Source organism: Ranitomeya variabilis, chromosome 6, assembly GCF_051348905.1.
Source record: "Ranitomeya variabilis isolate aRanVar5 chromosome 6, aRanVar5.hap1, whole genome shotgun sequence".
Taxonomy (NCBI): domain Eukaryota; kingdom Metazoa; phylum Chordata; class Amphibia; order Anura; family Dendrobatidae; genus Ranitomeya; species Ranitomeya variabilis.
In genome coordinates, this window is record NC_135237.1 from 393,784,499 (window position 1) to 393,810,367 (window position 25,869).

General features: G+C 44.1%; 1 protein-coding gene across 2 annotated transcripts in view; it reads left to right on the forward strand.

Annotated features, from left to right (window-relative positions):
* LOC143782568 (cadherin-19-like) overlaps window positions 1–25,869 on the forward strand; it is a 352,880-nt gene that overhangs the window by 19,347 nt on the left and 307,664 nt on the right. The window contains exon 2 of one of the 2 annotated variants that reach the window (XM_077270124.1): window positions 19,303–19,357. The exons of the other annotated variant lie outside the window; for it this stretch is intronic. The gene's annotated coding sequence lies outside the window, so the exon portion shown is untranslated. The remainder of the gene's footprint in view (window positions 1–19,302; window positions 19,358–25,869) is intronic. 2 annotated transcript variants of the gene reach the window in all.

Consider the following 25,869-nt stretch of genomic DNA (forward strand, 5'->3'; position numbering starts at 1 on the left):
GATATAGAAAGCCCCCAACAAATAATAACGGTGAGGCAAGAGGAAAACACAAACATAGAGATGAACTAGATTCAGCAAAGTGAGGCCCACTAGTCTAGATAGGCAGAAAATAGACAGTGGACTATGCGGTCAGCAGAAAACCCTACAAAACATCCACGCTGAATATTCAAGAACCCCCACATCGACTGACGGTGCGGGGGGAGAATATCAGCCCCCTAGAGCTTCCAGCGAGCCAGGAAATCAATATAAAGCAAGCTGGACAAAAACACTGAAAAATGCAAATGATCCAAAGTATTAAAAACGGACTTAGCTTTTCTTGCATGAGACTGACTGAAAGGAATCCGGAGGAGACCATATAGGTCTGGATACAATGATGCCAGGCAAGAGACTGAGTCCAGAGGAGACTTAAATAGGGAACAGCCGCTGCTTAACGACACAGCTGGAGCTAAGGCCTGCAACAAGACATGCCTAACACAATACCGTTAGTGACCACCAGAGGGAGCCCAGAAACACAGTTCACAACAGTACCCCCCCTTGAGGAGGGGTCACCGAACCCTCACCAAGACCCCCAGGGCGATCAGGATGAGCAGCGTGAAAGGCATGAACCAAATCAGCCGCATGAACATCAGAGGCGACAACCCAGGAATTATCCTCCTGACCATAGCCTTTCCACTTAACTAAATACTGGAGTTTCCGTCTAGAGATACGAAAATCCAGAATCTTCTCCACCACGTACTCCAACTCGCCCTCAACCAAAACCAGGGCAGGAGGCTCAACAGCAGGAACCATAGGCACCTTGTACCACCGCAACAAGGACCTATGGAACACATTATGAATAGCAAATGACGCTGAAAGGTCCAAGCGAAAAGACACCGGGTTAAGGATTTCCAAAATCTTATAAGGACCGATAAAGCGAGGCTTGAACTTAGGAGAGGAGACTTTCAAAGGAACATGCCGAGAAGACAACCAAACCAAATCCCCAACACGAAGTCGGGGACCCACACCGCGGCGGCGGTTGGCAAAACTCTGGGCCTTGTCTTGTGACAATTTCAAATTGTCCACCACATGGTTCCAAATCCGCTGCAACCTATCCACCACAGAATCAACCACAGGACAGTCAGAAGGTTCAACCTGGCCCGAGGAGAAATGAGGATGAAAACCAGAGTTGCAGAAAAAGGGTGAAACCAAAGTGGCAGAACTAGCCCGATTATTAAGGGCAAACTCGGCCAGTGGCAAAAAGGTAACCCAGTCATCCTGATCGGCAGAAACAAAACATCTCAAATAAGTCTCCAACGTCTGATTAGTTCGCTCGGTCTGGCCATTAGTCTGAGGATGAAAAGCCGATGAAAAAGACAAATCAATACCCATCTTAGCACAAAAGGATCGCCAGAATCTGGACACAAACTGGGATCCTCTGTCAGACACAATATTCTCAGGGATGCCGTGCAAACGAACCACATTCTGAAAAAACAAAGGGACCAAATCAGAGGAGGAAGGCAACTTAGGCAAGGGCACCAAATGGACCATTTTAGAAAAACGATCGCACACCACCCAGATGACAGACATCTTCCGAGACACCGGAAGATCCGAAATGAAATCCATGGAAATGTGCGTCCAAGGCCTCTTCGGGATAGGCAAGGGCAAAAGCAACCCGCTGGCACGAGAACAGCAAGGCTTAGCCCGAGCACAAATCCCACAGGACTGCACAAAAGAACGCACATCCCGCGACAAGGAAGGCCACCAAAAGGACCTAGCCACCAAATCTCTGGTACCGAAAATCCCAGGATGTCCCGCCAACACTGAAGAATGAACCTCAGAAATGACTCTGCTAGTCCATCTGTCAGGGACAAACAGTCTCTCCGGTGGGCAACGATCAGGTCTATCAGCCTGAAACTTCTGCAGCACTCGTCGCAAATCTGGGGAAATGGCAGAGAAAATCACTCCCTCTCTGAGAATACCAGCCGGCTCCGAGACTCCCGGAGAGTCAGGCACAAAACTCCTAGAAAGTGCATCAGCCTTCACGTTCTTTGAACCAGGCAGGAACGAGACCACAAAGTTAAAACGGGAGAAAAACAACGACCAACGAGCCTGTCTAGGATTCAGGCGCTTGGCAGACTCGAGGTAAATTAGATTTTTATGATCAGTCAAGACCACCACACGATGTCTAGCTCCCTCGAGCCAATGTCACCACTCCTCAAATGCCCACTTCATAGCCAACAACTCCCGATTACCAACATCATAGTTCCGCTCAGCAGGCGAAAATTTTCTTGAAAAGAAGGCGCATGGCTTCATCACGGAGCCATCAGAACTTTTTTGCGACAAAACAGCCCCTGCACCAATCTCAGAAGCATCAACTTCAACCTGGAAGGGAAGAGAGACATCCGGCTGGCACAAGACTGGCGCTGAAGTAAACCAACGCTTCAGCTCCCGAAAGGCCTCCACGGCCGCAACAGACCAATTAGCAACATCAGAACCCTTCTTGGTCATATCCGTCAAAGGTTTAACCACGCTGGAAAAATTAGCGATAAAACGACGGTAAAAATTAGCAAAGCCCAAGAACTTCTGCAGGCTCTTAACAGACGTGGGCTGAGTCCAGTCATGAATGGCACGGACCTTGACTGGGTCCATCTCCACAGTAGAAGGAGAAAAAATAAAACCCAAAAAAGAAACCTTCTGTACCCCGAAGATACATTTTGAGCCCTTCACAAATAGAGCATTCTCCCGCAGAACCTGAAACACCATCCTGACCTGGTTCACATGGGACTCCCAATCATCAGAAAAAAACTAAATATCATCCAGATAAATAATCATAAATTTATCCAGATATTTCCTGAAAATGTCATGCATGAAGGACTGAAACACAGAAGGGGCATTCGATAATCCAAAAGGCATCACCAGGTACTCAAAATGACCCTCGGGCGTATTAAATGCCGTTTTCCATTCATCTCCCTGCTTTATGCGCACAAGGTTATACGCACCACGAAGATCTATCTTGGTAAACCAACTGGATCCCTTAATCCGAGCAAACAAATCAGCCAACAATGGCAAAGGATACTGAAATTTAACCGTGATCTTATTCAGAAGACGATAATCTATGCAAGTTCTCAAAGACCCGTCCTTCTTGCCCACAAAAAAGAATCCTGCACCAAGAGGAGAAGAGGATGGGCGAATATGTCCCTTCTCCAAAGACTCCTTTATATAACTCCGCATCGCGGCGTGCTCTGGCACAGATAAATTAGAGAGTCGTCCCTTAGGAAACTTACTGCCAGGAATCAACTCTATAGCACAATCACAGTCCCTATGAGGAGGAAGGGCACTGGACTTGGCCTCATTAAATACATCCTGAAAGTCTGACAAAAACTCAGGGATCTCAGAAGGAGTAGAAGAAGCAATAGACACCAATGGAGAATCGCCATGAATCCCCTGACACCCCCAACTAGACACAGTCATAGCTTTCCAATCTAAAACTGGATTATGGGCCTGCAACCATGGCAGACCCAGAACGACATCATCATGCATTTTATGCAGTACCAGAAAACGAATCACCTCCTGATGCACAGGAGTCATGCACATGGTCACTTGCGTCCAATACTGAGGTTTATTCTCTGCCAATGGCGTAGAATCAATTCCTCTAAGAGGAATAGGATTTTCTAAAGGCTCCAGGACAAAACCGCAGCGCTTGGCAAACGACAAATCCATCAGACTTAAAGCAGCACCAGAATCTACAAAAGCCATAACTGAGTACGAAGATAATGAACAAATTAAAGTCACAGACAAAATAAATTTAGGCTGAAAAGTACCAATGGCGACAGGATCAACAATTTTCCTTAAGCGTTTAGAGCATGCTGAGATAACATGTGTTGAATCACCACAGTAGAAACACAACCCATTTTGACTTCTATGATTTTGTCGCTCGACTCTGGTCAGAATTCTGTCACAATGCATAGAATCAGGTGACCATTCAGACAGCACCGCCAAAGGATTAACAGATTTGCGCTCCCGCAAACGTCGATCAATTTGAATGGCCAGAGCCATTGAATCATTCAGACCTGTAAGGATTGCAAACCCCACCATCACATCTTTAATGGCTTCAGAAAGACCATTTCTGAAATTTGCGGCCAATGCACACTCATTCCATTGAGTAAGCATGGACCATTTCCGAAATTTTTGACAATATACCTCAGCTTCGTCCTGACCCTGAGAGATAGCCAGCAACATCTTTTCAGCCTGATTTTCAAGATTAGGCTCCTCATAAAGCAAACCAAGTGCCAGGAAAAACGCATCAACATTCCCCAATGCAGGATCTCCTGGCGCCAGAGAGAAGGCCCAATCTTGAGGGTCGCCGCGCAAGAAGGAAATAACTATCTTAACTTGCTGAGCGGAATCACCAGAGGAACGAGGTTTCAGAGACAGAAACAATTTGCAATTATTCCTAAAATTCAGGAACTTAGATCTATCTCCAAAAAACGGCTCAGGAATAGGTATTTTTGGTTCAGACATCGGGCTATGGATAACAAAATCCTGAATGCTTTGCACCCTAGCAGCAAGCTGATCCACACTAGAAGTCAGAGTCTGGACATTCATATCTGCAGCAGAGTTCCAGCCACTCAGAGAAAAAGGGGATGGAAGAAGCTAGGCAAACTGCAGCAACACAAAAAAAAACAAAAAAAACCCAAAAAACTCAGAACTTCTTTTTAATCCCGCTTCTGCGATGCAATAAACATTTTCTTATGGCCTGGCATACTGTTATGATCCTAGTGGTAGAGGATCTCTGATATTCCGGCAAGATAGCAAAAACATAAATACTGCTCTAGGGAGGTGGAAACTGGGCTAACCGCATACCTGATCCTAACACACACAACTAGAAGCAGCCGGTGAACGTGCCTACGTTGGTTCTAGACGTCTCGAGCCAGCCGGAGAACTGACTACCCCTAGAGGGAAAATAAGAACTCACTTGCCTCCAGAGAAATCAAACCCCAAAGATATAGAAAGCCCCCAACAAATAATAACGGTGAGGCAAGAGGAAAACACAAACATAGAGATGAACTAGATTCAGCAAAGTGAGGCCCACTAGTCTAGATAGGCAGAAAATAGACAGTGGACTATGCGGTCAGCAGAAAACCCTACAAAACATCCATGCTGAATATTCAAGAACCCCCACATCGACTGACGGTGCGGGGGGAGAATATCAGCCCCCTAGAGCTTCCAGCGAGCCAGGAAATCAATATAAAGCTAGCTGGACAAAAACACTGAAAAATGCAAATGATACAAAGTTGTTGTGAATTTGCTTTTTGCTCCCTCTAGTGGTTACTAGTTTTTTGACTCTGGTTTTTCTGTCATTCCTTTTATCCGCACCTGGGTCGTTAGTTAGGGGTGTTGCTATATAAGCTCCCTGGACCTTCAGTTCAATGCCTGGCAACGTAGTTATCAGAGCTAGTCTGCTGTGCTCTTGTCTACTGATCCTGGTTCCAGTTATATCAGCTAAGTCTGCCTTTTGCTATTTGTTTTGGTTTTGTATTTTTGTCCAGCTTGTTCCAAATCTATATCCTGACCTTTGCTGGAAGCTCTAGGGGGCTGGTGTTCTCCCCCCGGACCGTTAGACGGTTCGGGGGTTCTTGAATTTCCAGTGTGGATTTTGATAGGGTTTTTGTTGACCATATAAGTTACCTTTCTTTATTCTGCTATCAGTAAGCGGGCCTCTCTGTGCTAAACCTGGTTCATTTCTGTGTTTGTCATTTCCTCTTACCTCACCGTCATTATTTGTGGGGGGCTTCTATCCAGCTTTGGGGTCCCCTTCTCTGGAGGCAAGAAAGGTCTTTGTTTTCCTCTACTAGGGGTAGCTAGATTCTCCGGCTGGAGCGTGTCATCTAGAATCAACGTAGGAATGATCCCCGGCTACTTCTAGTGTTGGCGTTAGGAGTAGATATATGGTCAACCCAGTTACCACTGCCCTATGAGCTGGATTTTTGTATTCTGCAGACTTCCACGTTCCTCTGAGACCCTCGCCATTGGGGTCATAACAGTTTGCCAGGCCAGTATTAAATGTTTAATGCATTGCAGAAGAGGGATTATAAGAAAGAAGATTCTGAGTTTTTTTTTCATCCTTCCCCTTTACCTCAGAGTGGCTATGCTTGCTGCAGACATGAATGTCCAGACCTTGATTACAAGTGTGGACCAGCTGGCTACTCGTGTGCAGGGCATACAAGACTATGTTATCAGAAATCCTAGGTCAGAACCTAAAATACCGATTCCTGAACTGTTTTCCGGAGACAGGTTTAAGTTTAGGAATTTCGTGAATAATTGTAAATTGTTTTTGTCCCTGAGACCCTGTTCATCAGGAGATTCTGCTCAGCAAGTAAAAATTGTTATTTCGTTCTTACGGGGCGACCCTCAGGATTGGGCTTTTTCGCTGGCGCCAGGAGATCCGGCATTGGCTGATATTGATGCGTTTTTTCTGGCGCTCGGTTTACTTTATGAGGAACCCAATCTTGAGATTCAGGCAGAAAAGGCCTTGCTGTCTATGTCTCAGGGGCAGGACGAGGCTGAAGTGTATTGCCAAAAATTTCGGAAATGGTCCGTGCTGACACATTGGAACGAGTGTGCACTGGCCGCTAATTTTAGAAATGGCCTTTCTGAAGCCATTAAGAATGTTATGGTGGGTTTTCCCATTCCCACAGGTCTGAATGATACTATGGCACTGGCTATTCAAATTGACCGGCGGTTGCGGGAGCGCAAAACCGCAAATTCCCTCATGGTGTTGTCTGAACAGACACCTGATTTAATGCAATGTGATAGAATCCTGACTAGAAATGAGCGGAAAATTCATAGACGCCGGAATGGCTTGTGCTACTACTGTGGTGATTCTACACATGTTATCTCAGCATGCTCTAAACGTATAGCTAAGGTTGTTAGTCCTGTCACCGTTGGTAATTTGCAACCTAAATTTATTCTGTCTGTAACTTTGATTTGCTCACTGTCATCTTATCCTGTCATGGCGTTTGTAGATTCAGGTGCTGCCCTGAGTCTCATGTATCTCTCATTTGCTAAACGCTGTGGATTTACTCTTGAACCATTAGAAAATCCTATTCCTCTTAGGGGTATTGATGCTACACCATTGGCAGCAAATAAACCGCAGTATTGGACTCAGGTTACCATGTGCATGACTCCTGAACACCGCGAGGTGATACGTTTCCTGATTTTACATAAAATGCATGATTTGGTCGTTTTAGGGCTGCCATGGTTACAGACCCATAATCCAGTCCTGGACTGGAAGGCTATGTCAGTCTCAAGTTGGGGCTGTCGTGGTATTCATGAGGATTCCCTGCCTGTGTCTATTGCTTCTTCTACGCCTTCGGAAGTTCCGGAGTATTTGTCTGATTATCAGGATGTCTTCAGTGAGTCTGAGTCCAGTGCACTGCCTCCTCATAGGGAATGTGACTGTGCTATAGATTTGATCCCAGGCAGTAAATTTCCTAAGGGAAGACTGTTTAATCTGTCGGTACCTGAACATACCGCTATGCGTTCATATATCAAGGAGTCTCTGGAAAAAGGACATATTCGTCCGTCTTCTTCCCCTCTTGGTGCGGGATTCTTTTTTGTGGCAAAAAAGGACGGATCTTTGAGACCTTGTATTGATTATCGGCTTTTAAATAAGATCACTGTCAAATTTCAGTATCCTTTACCGCTGTTGTCTGACTTGTTTGCCCGGATTAAGGGTGCCAAGTGGTTCACCAAGATAGACCTTCGTGGTGCGTACAACCTTGTGCGCATTAAGCAAGGTGATGAATGGAAAACCGCATTCAATACGCCCGAAGGTCATTTTGAGTACTTGGTGATGCCTTTTGGGCTCTCCAATGCGCCTTCAGTTTTTCAGTCCTTTATGCATGACATTTTCCGGAAGTATCTGGATAAATTTTTGATTGTTTATCTGGATGATATTTTGGTTTTTTCTGATAATTGGGATTCGCATGTGGAGCAGGTCAGGTTGGTCTTTAAAATTTTGCGTGAAAATTCTTTGTTTGTCAAGGGCTCAAAGTGTCTCTTTGGTGTACAGAAGGTTCCCTTTTTGGGGTTCATTTTTTCCCCTTCTGCTGTGGAGATGGACCCAGTCAAGGTCCGAGCTATTCTTGATTGGACTCAGCCCTCGTCAGTTAAGAGTCTTCAGAAGTTCTTGGGCTTCGCTAACTTCTACCGTCGTTTTATCGCTAATTTTTCTAGCATTGTGAAACCTTTGACGGATATGACCAAGAAGGGCTCCGATGTAGCTAACTGGGCTCCTGCTGCCGTGGAGGCTTTCCAGGAGTTGAAACGCCGGTTTACTTCGGCGCCTGTTTTGTGCCAGCCTGACGTCTCACTTCCCTTTCAGGTTGAGGTGGATGCTTCGGAGATTGGGGCAGGGGCCGTTTTGTCGCAGAGAGGCCCTGGTTGCTCTGTTATGAAGCCTTGTGCCTTTTTCTCTAGGAAATTTTCGCCTGCCGAGCGAAATTATGATGTGGGCAATCGGGAGTTGTTGGCCATGAAATGGGCATTTGAGGAGTGGCGTCATTGGCTCGAGGGTGCTAAGCATCGTGTGGTGGTCTTGACTGATCACAAAAATCTGATGTATCTCGAGTCTGCTAAACGCCTTAATCCGAGACAGGCCCGCTGGTCATTGTTTTTCTCCCGCTTTGATTTTGTTGTCTCGTATTTACCAGGTTCAAAGAATGTGAAGGCCGATGCTCTTTCTAGGAGCTTTGTGCCTGATGCTCCTGGAGTCGCTGATCCTGTTGGTATTCTTAAAGATGGAGTTATCTTGTCAGCTATTTCTCCGGATCTGCGACGTGTGTTGCAGAGATTTCAGGCTGATAGGCCTGAGTCTTGTCCACCTGACAGACTGTTTGTCCCGGATAAGTGGACCAGCAGAGTCATTTCCGAGGTTCATTCCTCGGTGTTGGCAGGTCACCCGGGAATTTTTGGCACCAGAGATCTGGTGGCCAGGTCCTTTTGGTGGCCTTCCTTGTCAAGGGATGTGCGGTCATTTGTGCAGTCCTGTGGGACTTGTGCTCGAGCTAAGCCTTGCTGTTCTCGTGCCAGCGGTTTGCTCTTGCCCTTGCCTGTCCCGAAGAGACCTTGGACACATATCTCCATGGATTTCATTTCTGATCTTCCGCTATCTCAGGGCATGTCCGTTATCTGGGTGATATGTGATCGCTTCTCCAAGATGGTCCATTTGGTTCCTTTGCCTAAGCTGCCTTCCTCTTCCGATCTGGTTCCTGTGTTTTTCCAGAACGTGGTTCGTTTGCACGGCATCCCTGAGAATATTGTGTCAGACAGAGGATCCCAGTTCGTTTCCAGGTTCTGGCGATCCTTTTGTAGTAGGATGGGCATTGATTTGTCGTTTTCGTCTGCTTTCCATCCTCAGACTAATGGACAGACGGAGCGAACCAATCAGACTTTGGAGGCTTATTTGAGGTGTTTTGTCTCTGCTGATCAGGACGATTGGGTGACATTCTTGCCGTTGGCTGAGTTTGCCCTTAATAATCGGGCTAGTTCCGCCACCTTGGTTTCGCCTTTTTTCTGCAACTCTGGTTTCCATCCTCGCTTTTCTTCAGGTCATGTGGAGCCTTCTGACTGTCCTGGGGTGGATTCTGTGGTGGATAGGTTGCAGCAGATCTGGAATCATGTGGTGGACAACTTGAAGTTGTCACAGGAGAAGGCTCAGCGCTTTGCCAACCGCCGCCGCGGTGTGGGTCCCCGACTACGCGTTGGGGATTTGGTGTGGCTTTCTTCCCGCTTTGTTCCTATGAAGGTCTCCTCTCCCAAATTTAAACCTCGTTTTATTGGGCCTTACAAGATATTGGAAATCCTTAATCCTGTATCTTTTCGTCTGGATCTTCCTGTGTCGTTTGCTATTCACAATGTATTTCATAGGTCCTTGTTGCGGCGGTACATTGTGCCTGTAGTTCCTTCTGCTGAGCCTCCTGCTCCGGTGTTGGTTGAGGGCGAGTTGGAGTACGTGGTGGAGAAGATCTTGGATTCTCGCCTCTCCAGGCGGAGGCTTCAGTACCTGGTCAAGTGGAAGGGCTATGGTCAGGAGGATAATTCCTGGGTGGTCGCCTCTGATGTTCATGCGGCCGATTTAGTTCGTGCCTTTCATGCCGCTCATCCTGATCGCCCTGGTGGTCGTGGTGAGGGTTCGGTGACCCCTCACTAAGGGGGGGGTACTGTTGTGAATTTGCTTTTTGCTCCCTCTAGTGGTTACTAGTTTTTTGACTCTGGTTTTTCTGTCATTCCTTTTATCCGCACCTGGGTCGTTAGTTAGGGGTGTTGCTATATAAGCTCCCTGGACCTTCAGTTCAATGCCTGGCAACGTAGTTATCAGAGCTAGTCTGCTGTGCTCTTGTCTACTGATCCTGGTTCCAGTTATATCAGCTAAGTCTGCCTTTTGCTATTTGTTTTGGTTTTGTATTTTTGTCCAGCTTGTTCCAAATCTATATCCTGACCTTTGCTGGAAGCTCTAGGGGGCTGGTGTTCTCCCCCCGGACCGTTAGACGGTTCGGGGGTTCTTGAATTTCCAGTGTGGATTTTGATAGGGTTTTTGTTGACCATATAAGTTACCTTTCTTTATTCTGCTATCAGTAAGCGGGCCTCTCTGTGCTAAACCTGGTTCATTTCTGTGTTTGTCATTTCCTCTTACCTCACCGTCATTATTTGTGGGGGGCTTCTATCCAGCTTTGGGGTCCCCTTCTCTGGAGGCAAGAAAGGTCTTTGTTTTCCTCTACTAGGGGTAGCTAGATTCTCCGGCTGGAGCGTGTCATCTAGAATCAACGTAGGAATGATCCCCGGCTACTTCTAGTGTTGGCGTTAGGAGTAGATATATGGTCAACCCAGTTACCACTGCCCTATGAGCTGGATTTTTGTATTCTGCAGACTTCCACGTTCCTCTGAGACCCTCGCCATTGGGGTCATAACACAAAGTATTCAAAACGGACTTAGCTTTTCTTGCATGAGACTGACTGAAAGGAATCCGGAGGAGACCATATAGGTCTGGATACAACGATGCCAGGCAAGAGACTGAGTCCAGAGGAGACTTAAATAGGGAACACCCGCTGCTTAACGACACAGCTGGAGCTCAGGCCTGCAACAAGACATGCCTAACACAATACCGTTAGTGACCACCAGAGGGAGCCCAGAAACACAGTTCACAACAGCAGACTGGGCGGTGGAGGCACGTGACATCTGGGACCGCACACAGGATGCCATCCGGGCCTCCAAGGAGAGAATGAGGGTCTCGGCTGATACACACCGGCGCCCCGCTCCGACCTTTGCTCCTGGCGACTTAGTGTGGCTCTCCGCCCGTAACATCAGGCTGCGAGTTGAGTCCACTAAGTTTGCGCCTCGCTACATTGGCCCATTCAAGGTTCTGGAACAGGTGAACCCTGTGGTCTACCGTTTGGCTATTCCTCCACACCTTGGTATTTCCGATACCTTTCACGTTTCCCTCTTAAAGCCCATTCTTTTCTCCCGGTTTTCTGAGTCATCTGCCGGGACATCGGGTTCATCCACGGATGAGTTTGAGATGAATGCTATTGTGGGGTGGAAGGTGGTACATGGCAAGAAATTTTATTTGGTGGATTGGAAGGGTCACGGTCCAGAGGATAGAACCTGGGAGCCTGTGGAGCACATTCATGCTCCGCTGCTCACTGCAGCTTTTGAGCGTAGCGAGGCTCAAAGAGGGGGGCCATAAGAGGGGGGGTAATGTTAGGAGTCGAGTTTCCTCTGCTGCACAGGGGGAATCTCGATCCGTCTCTGCTGCGGTCTCCCATTCTCCATCGGCCACAGTGGAGCCTGCTCAGCAGAGGCGTCGGTCCCAGCGTCTCACTGAGTCTGATTCAGTGCAAAGGGTTATTGCTGCCTCTCTAGGCTCTGCTATTGTACCCTGCACTGATCTATGGCGAACAGGCTTTTCTGGGACTAAGTCCTGCTTTGCACACACTGAGCATGCCCAGGGTGAGATCTCTCACTGGAGATCAATGGTCACATGTTCAGGTACTGCAGCCAAATCTATAGGTCTTTCTAGGAAGGTCCTGTAGGTACGCAGGCTCTGTAGCAGTTTCTCATTGGTCCTCTTTTGGAAGGTCCTGTATGTGCTGCTGCTATTTAAGGCTCGCATGGCCACATGGCCATGCGCTAGTATCTTCCAAAGTTACATGCTTTGCGCCACTGTGATCATGTGCTTGAATGTGTTCAGGGACCCGGCTGAAATAAGCCCATAGAATGCTGGCAACTCTGGCGAGGAGATTGTGTATGAGAGTATTCAGGGACCCGGCTGAACTAAGCCCCTAGAATGCTGGCAACTCCGGCGAGGGGTGTTGTGTGCATGCATGACCACTGACTGCTCTCTTCTGGGTAGTTAGCCTGTGTCTCTGTGAGAGTTAACAGGGCTCAGAGCTTTGCTTTCTCGGCCACTCTGTGAAGCTAACAGAGCTGGTTAATACCGCCATATTGAGCCGCCATTCACTTAGCGGCAGGATATTTCCTGCACGGTGGACCCCGGGTTGCGAACGCACCAATCACATCAATAAATATATTCGGTGTGTTCCGCAAACCCTAACAATATGTAAGAGAGTTGAAGAGGTAGACATCATAAACATCCTTTAAAAATTATAAAGGAAGGCATCATACACACCCTAGAAAAATTAAGAACGAGGGTTGCATTATGACCCAATAAAATTATGAGCAATGGCCACCTGATGACCCTTTAACATTTTGGAGTGAGGTTCGCTAGATGACCCTCTAAAAATTCTGAGTGAGGGCCATTCGATGACCCTCTAAAGATTGGGAGTGAGAGTCTGATGATGACTGTCTAAAAATTATGAGTGAGGGCAGTATGATGCCCATCTAAAAATAATGAGTAAAGGCCACCTACTTTCTGTCTAAAAATTTGGAACGAGGGCAGCATGATGAAACTGTTGATATGGTGGATGAGGAGGACAAGAAAAGGAAGAAACCATATATCCTCTTTTGGGAGGAAGAAGTGCATGGGAATACTTGAGAAAAAAAAGGAACATTTAAATAGGCTTTTTGTTTTGCTGCTGTCATCTTGTGAGTTTGAGAACTCTGGGCCAATCCAAGCCTTGTTCATTTTAGTAAGAGTCAGCCTGCCAACATTTTCAATTGACAGGCGGCTGCGCCTATCAGTTACTATTCCCCTGTGGCACTAAAAACCTGCTCTGACAACACGCTAGCTGCATCACTGGATGGCACTTCCATGGCATAGAGGGGCAGTTCATGCCACATGTCCAGCTTGGATTCCCAATAGTTGTACGGCACAGAGAAATCACAGAGGATGCTGGTATGGTCAGCTCGGTACTCTTTCACCTTTTTCAAAACTTCTCCTTTCTTGTCAGACTACCTCGGGCATCAGGGCCTTGGCACTGGGAGGATTTAATGAAACTGTCCCAGACCTTTTATAGTGTCCCTTGCCTCTTTTGGACCTGATGTGTGTATCCCTCATCTCTTCTCTTTGTTTTTTTAATAAACTATGACCTCTGCCGTTAGTGTTGTCAGTTGGGAATTTTTGTACTAATTTTTCATGTCTGGAATTGCACCATTCTACTAGCCCTCTCCGCCGCAGAAAGGAGAGATGGAAAATTCTCCTTGTAGCATGGCTTGAGAAGTGTGAACAACCAGTAATCAGTGTTGGCCAAGATGTATACAATGTGAGGGTCAGGGGAAAAGCTGTGAGACATGATGTCAGCCATATGTGTCAGACTCCCAACAGGCAGGACTTCCCTGTCCCCACCAGGAGGATGACTCCATTTCCTCCTCCTCCTTCTCTTCCTCTTCAGTCCATCCACGCTGAACAGACAGGAAGAAGCTGGCAACCATCTCCTGTTCCTCCTCCTCCTCCTCATTATCACCCAATCCGCTTTGAGAAGATGAGATGAGGCTGGGCTGGGTAGTATCACCCAGTGCACTTTCTTCCTCCATCTCCACCGGGTCCACATGCAAAGCTTCGTCTTTAATTATACGCAACGAGCATTTAACTAGATACAGAAGCGAGATGGCTCCCTTATTATGGTGCCATCGCTAATCACTATCTTGGTTAATATCTCAAAGTTTTGAAGCACCTCACAGATGTAAGACATCCAAGTACAAAGTGATGGCGCAGACAAAAGGTTGCAAAAGGCGTCAATGCCAACAAACCTAGACGGCAACATTTCTAGGGCAAGTAGTCTGGAAATGTGCACGTTTAGTTTTGGGCCTGTGTTAGGTGGCTTGGTATTTACATTTGCATTCTTATGCTTGAGGTAGAGACAGCTGAACCCTGTGCTGGGAAAAAGACTTGTACGTGGTTGCTCATGGTGGTTGCAAATGTGCCTTGACAGGTGCAGGTTGCCTGCACACTGGACAGAGGATTGGCAAGCATGTAGCACAGGGGAAGAGGTAGTGGTGCCACCCAAACGTGCTGATTGTGGACACATGCCTTCGACACACCTAGTCGGGTGCGTTGATGACATGTGACTGAGCATGCTGGTGGTGGTCAGGCTGGGAGTTTTCAGGCACCTGCTGATCTTGGCACAGCACAGGTTGCAAATGATCATTCTTTTATTGTTCCTTTAAAGAAACAAATCACCTAACACTTTGCCTGGGATTTTGCCCCATGCGGGTGCTTTGGGGAACAGTTGCCTCCCTCTGGTCACCCCACTGCCTCTTCCTGCCTGTTGCAGTACTTTGGATCCCTCCTAGTCTCTGCGCTGTTGGCCTCGCTCTGCATGGCACCTTCCCAGATTGAGGCAGTGACAACTTCTACCACTTCACCTTACACTTTGCATTTTGGTCCTGCTGACTTGTTTACTTAGCAACATCACTTGCTGGCAACTGTGTCTCATCATCATCTACCTTTTAAGACACTAATTGCTGTTCCTCACTGTTGTCTTCTTATTGTGGCTACTAAAATATTTGGGCATCACAACACATGATATCCTCATGTCCCTCTTAAAATATGCAGAGCTGGGGGACAGAATTAATAAATGGAGATATAAAAAGCTAGGTTTTGTAGATTAGCATGTTTGTTGTGCTCCCACAGCAGGCACAGTTTCACCTGGGCCACGGCCTCGGTCCCTGCGTGCACCAACAGCAGAACTTCCACTTCTCCATCACTTACCGGCCTTGCACATTTTAAATTAGAGATAAAAAATGCCATGAAAAGGACTTTTATCTACTGTATAGGTTGCAGCAGCAGTATACCTATAGAAGGACTGTAAGGCAATAAACTCTGCCTATATGGCTCTAATCCAAAACTGTCCCTAATCCACCAGCTATCCCTACATTGAGTGCACTGATTATATGCCTGATCTAAACTAACATCTGCCTGATCTAAACTAAGATCTCCTTCCTAGATCAGCTCTAAGGGTACCGTCACACAGTGGCATTTTCATCGCTACGACGGCACGATTTGTGACGTAGCAGCGTCGTATAAGTATCGCTCCAGCGTCGTAGACTGCGGTCACACGTTGCAATACACGGCGCTGGAGCGATAATTTCATGACGTATTTGCGATGTAGAAGCCGTTGGTTACTGTGCGCACATCGTATACAACCTGTGTCACACGATGCAATCATGCCGCCACAGCGGGACACTAGACGACGAAAGAAAGTTTCAAACGATCTGCTACGACGTACGATTCTCAGCGGGGATCCGGATCGCAGTAGCGTGTCAGACACAACGATATTGTAAATACATCGCTGGAACGTCACGAATCGTGCCGTCGTAGCGATGAAAATGCCACTGTGTGACGGTACCCTAACTGAACTGCTTCCATAGAACAAGGTGCCCAGCATTGTGTCACCAGGTCTTATATAAGACCTGATGATGCAATGCGGCTAGCTAATCACAATAATGAAAGTAGCCAGCATGGCTACAGCAATGCCGTGTATGTTGATATGCTACCTCTTCCAGCAAGCCTACAAACCTGCAGTAACCACCGATCCACCAAACTACTAATGACCAGGCCACTTTTTACAATTCTGACTATTGTCCTTTTATGAGCTAATAACTCTGGAATGCTTCCTTGGATCCCAGTGTTTCTGACACTGTTTTCTCATGACATATTGTACTTCATGACAGTGGAAAAATTACTTTGACATGACTTGTATTTATTTGTGAAAAAAAATGAAAATTTGGCAAAAATTTGGAAAATTTTGCAATTTTTAAACTTTGAATTTTCATGCCCTTAAATCAAAGAGATATGTCACAAAAATACTTAATAAGTCACATTTCCCACATGTCTATTTTACATCAGCACAATTTTGGAACCAACATTTTTTTGTTAGGAAGTTATGAGTGATTTCTCATTTTTACAACACCATTTTTTTAAGGGACCACATAACATTTGAAGTCACTTTGAGGGGTCTATATGATAGGAAATAACCAAAACTGACACTATTCTAAAAACAACATCCCTCATTGTGCTCCAAACCACATTTAAGAAGTTTATGAACCCTTCAGGTGCTTCACAGGAAATTTTGGAATGTTTGATAAAAAAAATGAACATTTAACTTTTTTTCACAAAAAAATTCATTCAGATCCAATTTGTTTTATTTTACCAAGGGTAGCATGAAAAATTGGACCCTAAAAGTTGTTGTACAGTTTATCCTGAGTACACCAATACCCCATGTATGGGGGTAATCCTCTATTTGGGCGCATTGCAGAGCTCAGAATGGAAGGAGCGCCGTTTGGCTTTTCAATGCAAAATTGGTTGGAATTGAGATTGGACGCCATGTCGCATTTGGAGAACCCCTGATGTGCCTAAACAGTGGAAACCCCCCAAAATGACACCATTTTGGAAATTAGCCCCCCTACAGAACATATCTAGGTGTGTGGTGAGAACTTTGAACCCCAAAGTGCTTCACAGAAGTTTATAATGTAGAGTCATAAAAATAAAAAAATCATATTTTTTTCACAAAAATGATATTTTTGCCCCCAATTTTTTATTTTCCCAAGGGTAACAGGAGAAATTGGACCACAAAAGTTGTTGTGCAATTTGTCCTGAGTACACCGATTCCCCATATTGGGAGTAAACCACTGTTTGGGCTCATGGCAGAGCTCGAAGGGAAGGAGCACATTTGACTTTTTCAATGCAGAATTGGCTGGAATTGAGATCAGATGCCATGTCGGGTTTGGAGAGCCCCTGATGTGCCTAAACAGTGGAAACCCCACAAGTGACCCCATTTTGGAAACTAGACCACCCAAGGAACTTATCTAGATGTGTGGTGAGCACTTTGAACCTCCAATTGTTTCATTAAAGTTTATAATGTAGAGCCGTAAAAATAAAAAATAAAAAAAATTCCACAATAATGATCATTTAGCCAGCAATTTTTTATTTTCCCAAGGATATCCGTAGAAATTGGACCCCAATCGTTGTTGTGCAATTTATCCTGAGTACGCTGACACCCCATATGTGGGGGGAACCACCGTTCGGGCACATGGCAGAGCTCGGAAGGGAAGGATCGCCGTTTTGGAATGCAGACTTTGATGGAATGGTCTGCGTGCATCACGTTGCTTTTGCAGAGCCCTTGATGTACCTAAACAGTAGAAACCCCCACAAGTGACCCCATATTGGAAACAAGACCCCCAAGGAACTCATCTAGATGTGTTGTGAGAACTTTGAACCCCCAAGTGTTTAACTAAAGTTTATAATGCAGAACAGTGAAAATAAAAAATCATTTTTCTTCCACAGAAATTATTTTTTAGCCCCCAATTTTGTATTTTCACAAGGGTAACAGAAGATATCGGACCCCAAAAGTTGTTTTCCAATTTGTGTTGAGTATGGTGATACCCCATATGTGGGAGAAATCTACTGTTTGGGCACACGTCGGGGCTCGGAAGGGAAGTAGTGACATTTTGGAATGCAGACTTTGAAGGAATGATCTGCGGGCGTCATGTTGCATTTGGAGAGCCACTGATGTGCCTAAACAGTAGAATCCCCTCTATAAGTGACCCTATTTTGGAGACTAGACCCGCAAGTAACATATCTAGATGAGTTGTAAGAACTTTGAACCCCCAACTGTTTTACTAAAGTTTATAACGCAGAGCCGTGAAAATAAAAAATCATTTGATATGATTTTTTAGCCCCCAAATTTGTATTTTCACAAGGGTAACAGGAGAAATTGGACCACAAAAGTGGTTGACCAATTTGTAATGAGTATGCTGATACCCTATATGTGGAGGTAAACCACTGTTTGTTTGCATGGCAGAGCTCAGAAGGGAAGGAGCACTGTTTTACTTTTTCAACGCAGAATTGGCTCGAATTGAGATCAGACATCATGTCGCATTTGGAAAGCCCCTGATGTGCCTAAACAGTGGAAACCCCCTAATTCTAACTCCAAACCTAACCCCAACACACCCCTAACCCTAATCTCAACCCTAACCATAACCTTAACCACACTCCAAACCCGAACACACCCCTAACCCTAATACCAACCCTAACCATAACCTTAACACACCCCTAACCCCAACACACCCCTAACCCTAATCCCAACCCTAACCATAACCCTAACCATACCCTTATCCCTGACACACCCTAACCATACCCCTATCCCTGACACACACTAACCCTAATCTCAATGCTAATCCCAACCCTAATCCTAATACCAACCGTAAACATAATCCAAACCCTAACTCCAACTCTAGCCCCAACCCTAACATGAACTTTAGCCCCAACCCTAACTTTAGCCACAACCCTAACCCTAACCATAACTCTAATGGGAAAATTGAAATAAATACATATTTTTACTTTATTTTTCCTTAAAGAAGAGGGTGATAAAGGGGGGGTTTGATTTACTATTTATAGTGGGCTTTTAAAGAGGGTTTTAATGTTTGGCAGCTGTCACACACTAAAAGATGCTTTTTTTGCAAAAAAAAGTTTTTGCAATACCACATTTTAAAAGCTTTAATTTTTCCATATTTTGGTCCACAGAGTCATGTGAGGTCTTGTTTTTTGCAGGACAAGGTGACGTTTTGGTTGGTACCATTTTCGGGCACATGACATTTTTTGATTGCTTTTTATTTTGATTTTTGCAAGGCAGAATGAACAAAAACCATCAATTCATGAATTTCTTTTAGGGGGCGTTTTTACCATTCCACGTGTGGTAAAATTGATAAAGCAGTTTTACTCTTCGGGTCAGTACGATGATAGCGATACCTCATGTATATCTTTTTTTAAGTTTTGGTGCTTTCATACAGTAAAAACTATGTTATATAAAAAAATTATTATTTGCATCTTTTTATTCTGAGAGCTATAACTTTTTTATTTTTCAGGTAATGGAGCTGCATCGCAGCTTGTTTTTAGCCGGACAAGACAACATTTTCAGCGGTACCACGTTTATTTATATCCGTCTTTTTTCATGTAATTGCACTTTTTGTTCGGCGGTATGATGATAAAGCATTGTTTTTTGCCTTGTTTTTTTTAATGGTGTTTCCAAAAGGGGTTAACTAGTGGAACAGTTTTATAGGTAGGGTCGTTACTAGTGTTGAGCATTCCGATGCTGCAAGTATCGGGTATCGGCCGATACTTGCTGTATCGGAATTCCGATACCGGGATTCCGATACTCTTGTGGTATCGGGTATCGGGTATCGCAACAACATTAATGTTAAAATGTGTAAAAGAGAGAATTAAAATAAAAAATATCGCTATACTCACCTCTCCGACGCAGCCGGGACTTCAGCGAGGGAACCGGCAGCGTTGTTTGTTTAAAATTCGCGCTATTACTTGGTTACGTGAATTCCCGGCTTGTGATTGGTCAGGTCGGCCACGTTGCCGGGACGCGGACCAATCACAGCAAGCCGTGACGAAATTACGTCACGGCTTGCTGTGATTGGTCCGCGTCCCGGCAATATGGCCGCCCTGACCAATCACAAGCCGTGACGTCACGGGAGGCTGGACACGCGCCCATTTTAAAATGAGCGCGTCCAGCCTCCCGGCTTGTGATTGGTTGACCGCGGCGCAACCAATCACAAGCCGTGACGTCACGGGAGGCTGGACACGCGCCCATTTTAAAATGAGCGCGTGTCCAGCCTCCCGTGACGTCACGGCTTGTGATTGGTCAGGGCGGCCATATTGCCGGGACGCGGACCAATCACAGCAAGCCGTGACGTAATTTCGTCACGGCTTGCTGTGATTGGTCCGCGTCCCGGCAACATGGCCGACCTGACCAATCACAAGCCGGGAATTCACGTAACCAAGTAATAGCGCGAATTTTAAACAAACAACACTGCCGGTTCCCTCGCTGAAGTCCCGGCTGCGTCGGACAGGTGAGTATAGCGATATTTTTTATTTTAATTCTTTCTTTTACACATTTATATGGTTCCCAGGGCCTGAAGGAGAGTTTCCTCTCCTTCAGACCCTGGGAACCATCAGGAATACCGTCCGATACATGAGTCCCATTGACTTGTATTGGTATCGGGTATCGGTATCGGATTGGATCCGATATTTTGCCGGTATCGGCCGATACTTTCCGATACCGATACTTTCAAGTATCGGACGGTATCGCTCAACACTAGTCGTTACGGACACGGCAATACTAAATATATACTTTTATTGTTTAGATTTTTCTTAATTTAAATATTTATTTATTTTTGTAAAATATTTTTACAATTATTTTAACTTTTTTTAATTTCATTCTTAGTTTTACACTTTGACCCACTATGAAACAATCATTTTATGCAGGCTGATCGTTTCTATAGCATGCAGATCTGCACTGCGCATGACAGGAAGTGTCCCAGCTCTGGAGACCTGGATGTCATCATGACAACATCGGGTCTCCATGGCAGCAATTGAGGCAGAGAGGCTGTCAGCCCCTAAGCCAGCTCCAAAATGCTGCGATCATGTTTGATCTAGTGATCCTGGGGCCCTTAGTGCCGGGTGTCAGCTGTGAGAATCAGCTGACACCTGGCCGCGATCAGCCGCGCTCCCCCCGTGAGCGCGGCTGATCACCTTTGATGCACAATTAAGCCCCAGGTCACATGGATGGAATAGTACGTCCAATGCCAGAAAGGGGTTAAGAGTACTGTACCTTTTTTATTATGTATACCCCTCTTCACATGTAAAGCGCCATGGACTAAATGGCAATATTATAATAAGTACGGTGCCTTGCGAAAGTATTCGGCCCCCTGGAACTTTTCAACCTTTTCTCACATATCATGCTTCAAACATAAAGATACCAAATGTCAATTTTTGGTGAAGAATCAACAAAAAGTGGAACACAATTGTGAAGTTGAACAAAATTTATTGGTTATTTTAAATTTTTGTGGATATTCAAAAACTGAAAAGTGGGGCGTGCAATAATATTCGGCCCCTTTAACTTAATACTTTGTTGCACCACCTTTTGCTGCAATTACAGCTGCAAGTTGCTTGGGATATGTCCCTATCAGTTTTGTACATCGAGTGACTGAAATTCTTGCCCATTCTTCCTTGGCAAACAGTTCGAACTCAGTGAGGTTTGATGGAGATTGTTTGTGAACAGCAGTTTTCAGCTCTTTTCAAAGATTCTCGATTGGATTGAGGTCTGGACTTTGACTTGGCCATTCTAACACCTGAATACATTTATTTGTGAACTATTCCATTGTAGATTTTGCTTTATGTTTGGGATCATTGTCTTGTTGGAAGACAAATCTCCATCCCAGTCTCAGGTCTTTTGCAGACTCCAACAGGTTTTCTTCAAGAATGGTCCTGTATTTGGCTCCCTCCATCTTCCCATCTATTTTAACCATCTTCCCTGTCCCTGCTGAAGAAAAGCAGGCCCAAACCATGATGCTGCCACCACCATGTTTGACAGTGGGGATGGTGTATTCAGGGTGATGAGCTGTGTTGCCTTTACGCCAAACATATCGTTTGGCATTGTTGCCAAAAAGTTCAATTTTGGTTTAATCTGACAAGAGCACCTTCTTCCACATGTTTGGTGTGTCTCCCTGGTGGCTTGTTGCAAAATTTAAACTACACTTTTTATGGATATCTTTGAGAAATGGCTTTCTCCTTGCCAGTTTTCCATAAAGGACAGATTTTTGCAGTGTACGACGGATTGTTGTCCTATGGACAAATTGTCCCACCTCAGCTGTAGATCTCTGCAGTTCATCCAGAGTGATCATGAGCCTCTTAACTGCATCTCAGATCAGTCTTCTCCTTGTTTGAGATGAAAGTTTAGAGGGACTGCTGGGTCTTGGTAGATTTGCAATGTTATAATATTCCTTCCATTTCAATATGATTGCTTGCACAGTGCTCCTTGGGATGTTTAAAGTGTTGGAAATCATTTTGTATCCAAATCCGGCATTAAACTTCTCCACAACAGTTTCACGGACCTGCCTGTTGTGTTCCTTGGTCTTCATTATGCTCTCTGCGCTTCAAACAGAACCAGATTACACACAAGTGGATTATATTTATCATCATTATGCTTTTAAGACAACATTGGATCATTAGAGATCCACAATGAACTTCTGGAGTGTGTTTGCTGCACTTAAAGTAATAGGGCCGAATAATATTGCATGCCCCACTTTTCAGTTTTTGAATTTCCACAAAAATTTAAAATAACCAATAAATTTCATTCAACTTCACAATTGTGTTCCACTTGTTGTTGATTATTCACCAAAAGTGTACATTTGGTATCTTCATGTTTGAAGCATGATATGTGGGAAAAGGTTGAAAAGTTCCAAGGGGCCGAATACTTTTGCAAGGCACTGTAATAATAATAATAATAATATGCTATCACCTGCGAAACATGCGATCGATCGATACTTGATCAAGTAACAAGCGTACCTGAGCATTCCAATGATCGATTGAGTATTGAGCAGTTGTGAGCACGCTCGCTCATCACTATCCATGACTACTCTGAGCTGCCAGAGAGCTACTTTCTGTCTGTAAAGTTTTAGTTACTTAAGAAAAAAAAAGCAAAGTCTCAGATAACTCATTTAAACAAAAACTTTGCATGTTACATATTTTTGTAAATGTATTGACATGGAGAATCATGTTTCCCTTTTATTCGTAGAGCATAGTGAACGCTGTCAAAACAAAGCCTAAAATACATTTATGATAGTGCATTTCTTGTACAATTTCACTGCACTTGGAATTTTTTTTTTTACTATTTTTTGTGCAATAAATGATCAAATAAATTATTGTAATTCAAAGCTACAAGTTAACCAGTTAAAAGCAAGCACTCATGGTTATATCGATGGAAAAATAAAAAAGTTATGGCTCTTGGAAGAATGGAATGAAAAAACAAAAGCGCAAAATCAGAAAATGACTTGGGATGGGATTACATGGGGTATGGGATTATAAGGGTATCCACTACTTTTTATGATGTTAAAAATTTGTGCATAGTAATCATACATGTGCATTTTTCTAGCCATGCTTGCCTCTTACATCATACCCTATTCATTTCATAATCCCCTCCCCAATTTTGCAGTCGATGTTTGCTGTCATATTGTACTCTACTCCTGACTATAACTCTTTACCATTTGAGTTTTCCTACTTCCATCTTTATTTGTGCTCTTCCATGGTTTTAAACAATTTATTTCTTTACGCTTTTCATAACTACTTATGTATTATTGGATTATCACTTTTATATCAGTTTTAATGTATGATTTTGTTTTAAGTTGCTTTCTAATGCACTTAGCTCCTGTGTTAGTTATGCACCAATTTGGTAGCCTTTTTTACTTTTAATATCACATGCATGTGCGCTTTGACTGTACTAGGCCTGATGAAGAAATCAGTTTGGTAATGAAATGCTTAGCCTGACTGTCTTACCAAACATGGAACTTTCGCTACATCTTCTATTCTTTGGATGGTCATTATCAGCAGTGAACAAGTCCTGGATGCTTATTACTGTCTTCAATCTTTTGGCTTCTTCCTCTGGTGGGAATCATCAGTTAACTATCCAAGAGAAAAAGTATCGGCACTCACCAGTTTCCTCTGTGCTTTAAAAGTCCTTTATTTTAAATAATCTGGACATTCATCAAGCGGTAGTGCGGCGTGCAAGGGGTGACATGCGGGGAGACATGTGGACGATGGCCGTTTCGCGCTCAGGTAGCGCATCACGTATTGGATATTTATTGCATTGTTGGCTATTGCATCACCATAAAAAAATACATTTCCTCAGAGGCTATTATAGTCTGCATCTACAAGACTACCATATCACTGGTGCCTATTCGTGTCCTCACTCTTGCAAGATCATCAGGTAACCGCTGCTGGAAATTACTTTCAGCAATGATCATATTCCATCTGAGCCAAAAGAAAAAGCTAAGAAAGTGCTTTTTCAGGCTCAAATTAAATAAAACTTCTGATTCCCTCACCTTTAGACTGGGGTGGGACTCTGGAAGCAGTTCAGAGGAGAGGCAGAGGTCCAGTAATTGATCATGCTGTTTTTGTTTATACCAAAATGGGCTTGATTTTAAAATCATAGTGCATAGAGGAAACGTTAACTTTTCACTTCACACAACACAGTTCATTGAAAATATCACATTAATGAAGATTAATCATAACACGTTAAATGTCAAATTAACATTTTGTAATTTTTTTTAAAATAGCATTTATTGTACTCGATATTAGATGCAAAAGTAAATCATCCTGAAAATCTGTAACCAAAGATCCTCCTCTTTACATGACAAACCAAGATGAGCATCTTGGATGGCTAGTCCAAAACTGGTCACTAAATACTTGTCCCTTACCTGCTCACTTATACTGACAGGTCTCTGTTTGCATGTTTGTGTTGTGCATGTGTGTGCATAGGGAGAGACTGTCAATCTAGTGGAAGGGGGAGGGGGCAGGGAGAAGCCATTGGGAACTTGCCTTGGACTAGTCATGTGAGACATATAGTTCCCACCTGGCTTTTCAAAGTATAACATTAATGTAGTTATTATTTGATTAATGAATTACTGTCTAATTCACTTTAGCGAAAAATGGATCATTCCAGTGATGCACAATGTTATCAATTGTAATAATAATAATAATAATTCACTCAATGCTTTATATGCATTCTCATTTATTACCCTAATATGAATTTACTCTTATATTGTATAAAATTGTTGCCTGCCCTTGCACTGCCAGGATTGACTGGTCAGTCCTGGCCATGCACTGATTATGGTTTAGAAGGTGCAATTCTTGATGACGGACACCTTTTTCACCCATTACAAATGCGATAGACAGGGATGAATGTGTTAAGGATGGTTCTACAAATTAGGTGCAGGAGATGTTAAAATGACCATTGCTCAGGCTCTGGCATCAGAGGCTGGAATCTGTAATTGGGAGATATCAGAGACCAGTTTTACTCTTGTAGAGTCCACTTAAAATACAAGGTTATAGCTTTGCTGTACTGTAGGAAAGGAACTGGTTAAAAAATACATTGCTCCCATGTACAACATAGAAATGTGGCAGTGACTTTGTATATAAACTTTCTAATTATATTGGAGGATAAGATTTCATCTACAGTATGTGGCAGCTTATTTCTATATATGGCCATACCTAAGCTTTGTATTCAAAGCATTATCGTGTATAACAAGGTTCTTTAGATGAAAGGTGTTATCAGCTTGAAGAAGAAAATACTTTAGAGATGCACTAAGGTCAGAAAGAGTGAACATCCAGCGCATTGTATGTGATGCTTTAGAGGCACTTTTAAAGCTGCAAAGGTTTTAGAATGTTAAATGTTTTCGCTAACCATATTATTTATAAGGATTTGAACTGACAGATGTAGATATATCTCCGAACGAGATCTATATTTGCAAAGAGAATAGAGCAATAAAATGATAAGAGTAGTGCAACCGGGAAATAGAAATTTTAAATCCTTATTCAAGCCCTATAAAGATATGCAGCTGTTTAAACAGATAATGTCTTCGGTAAAT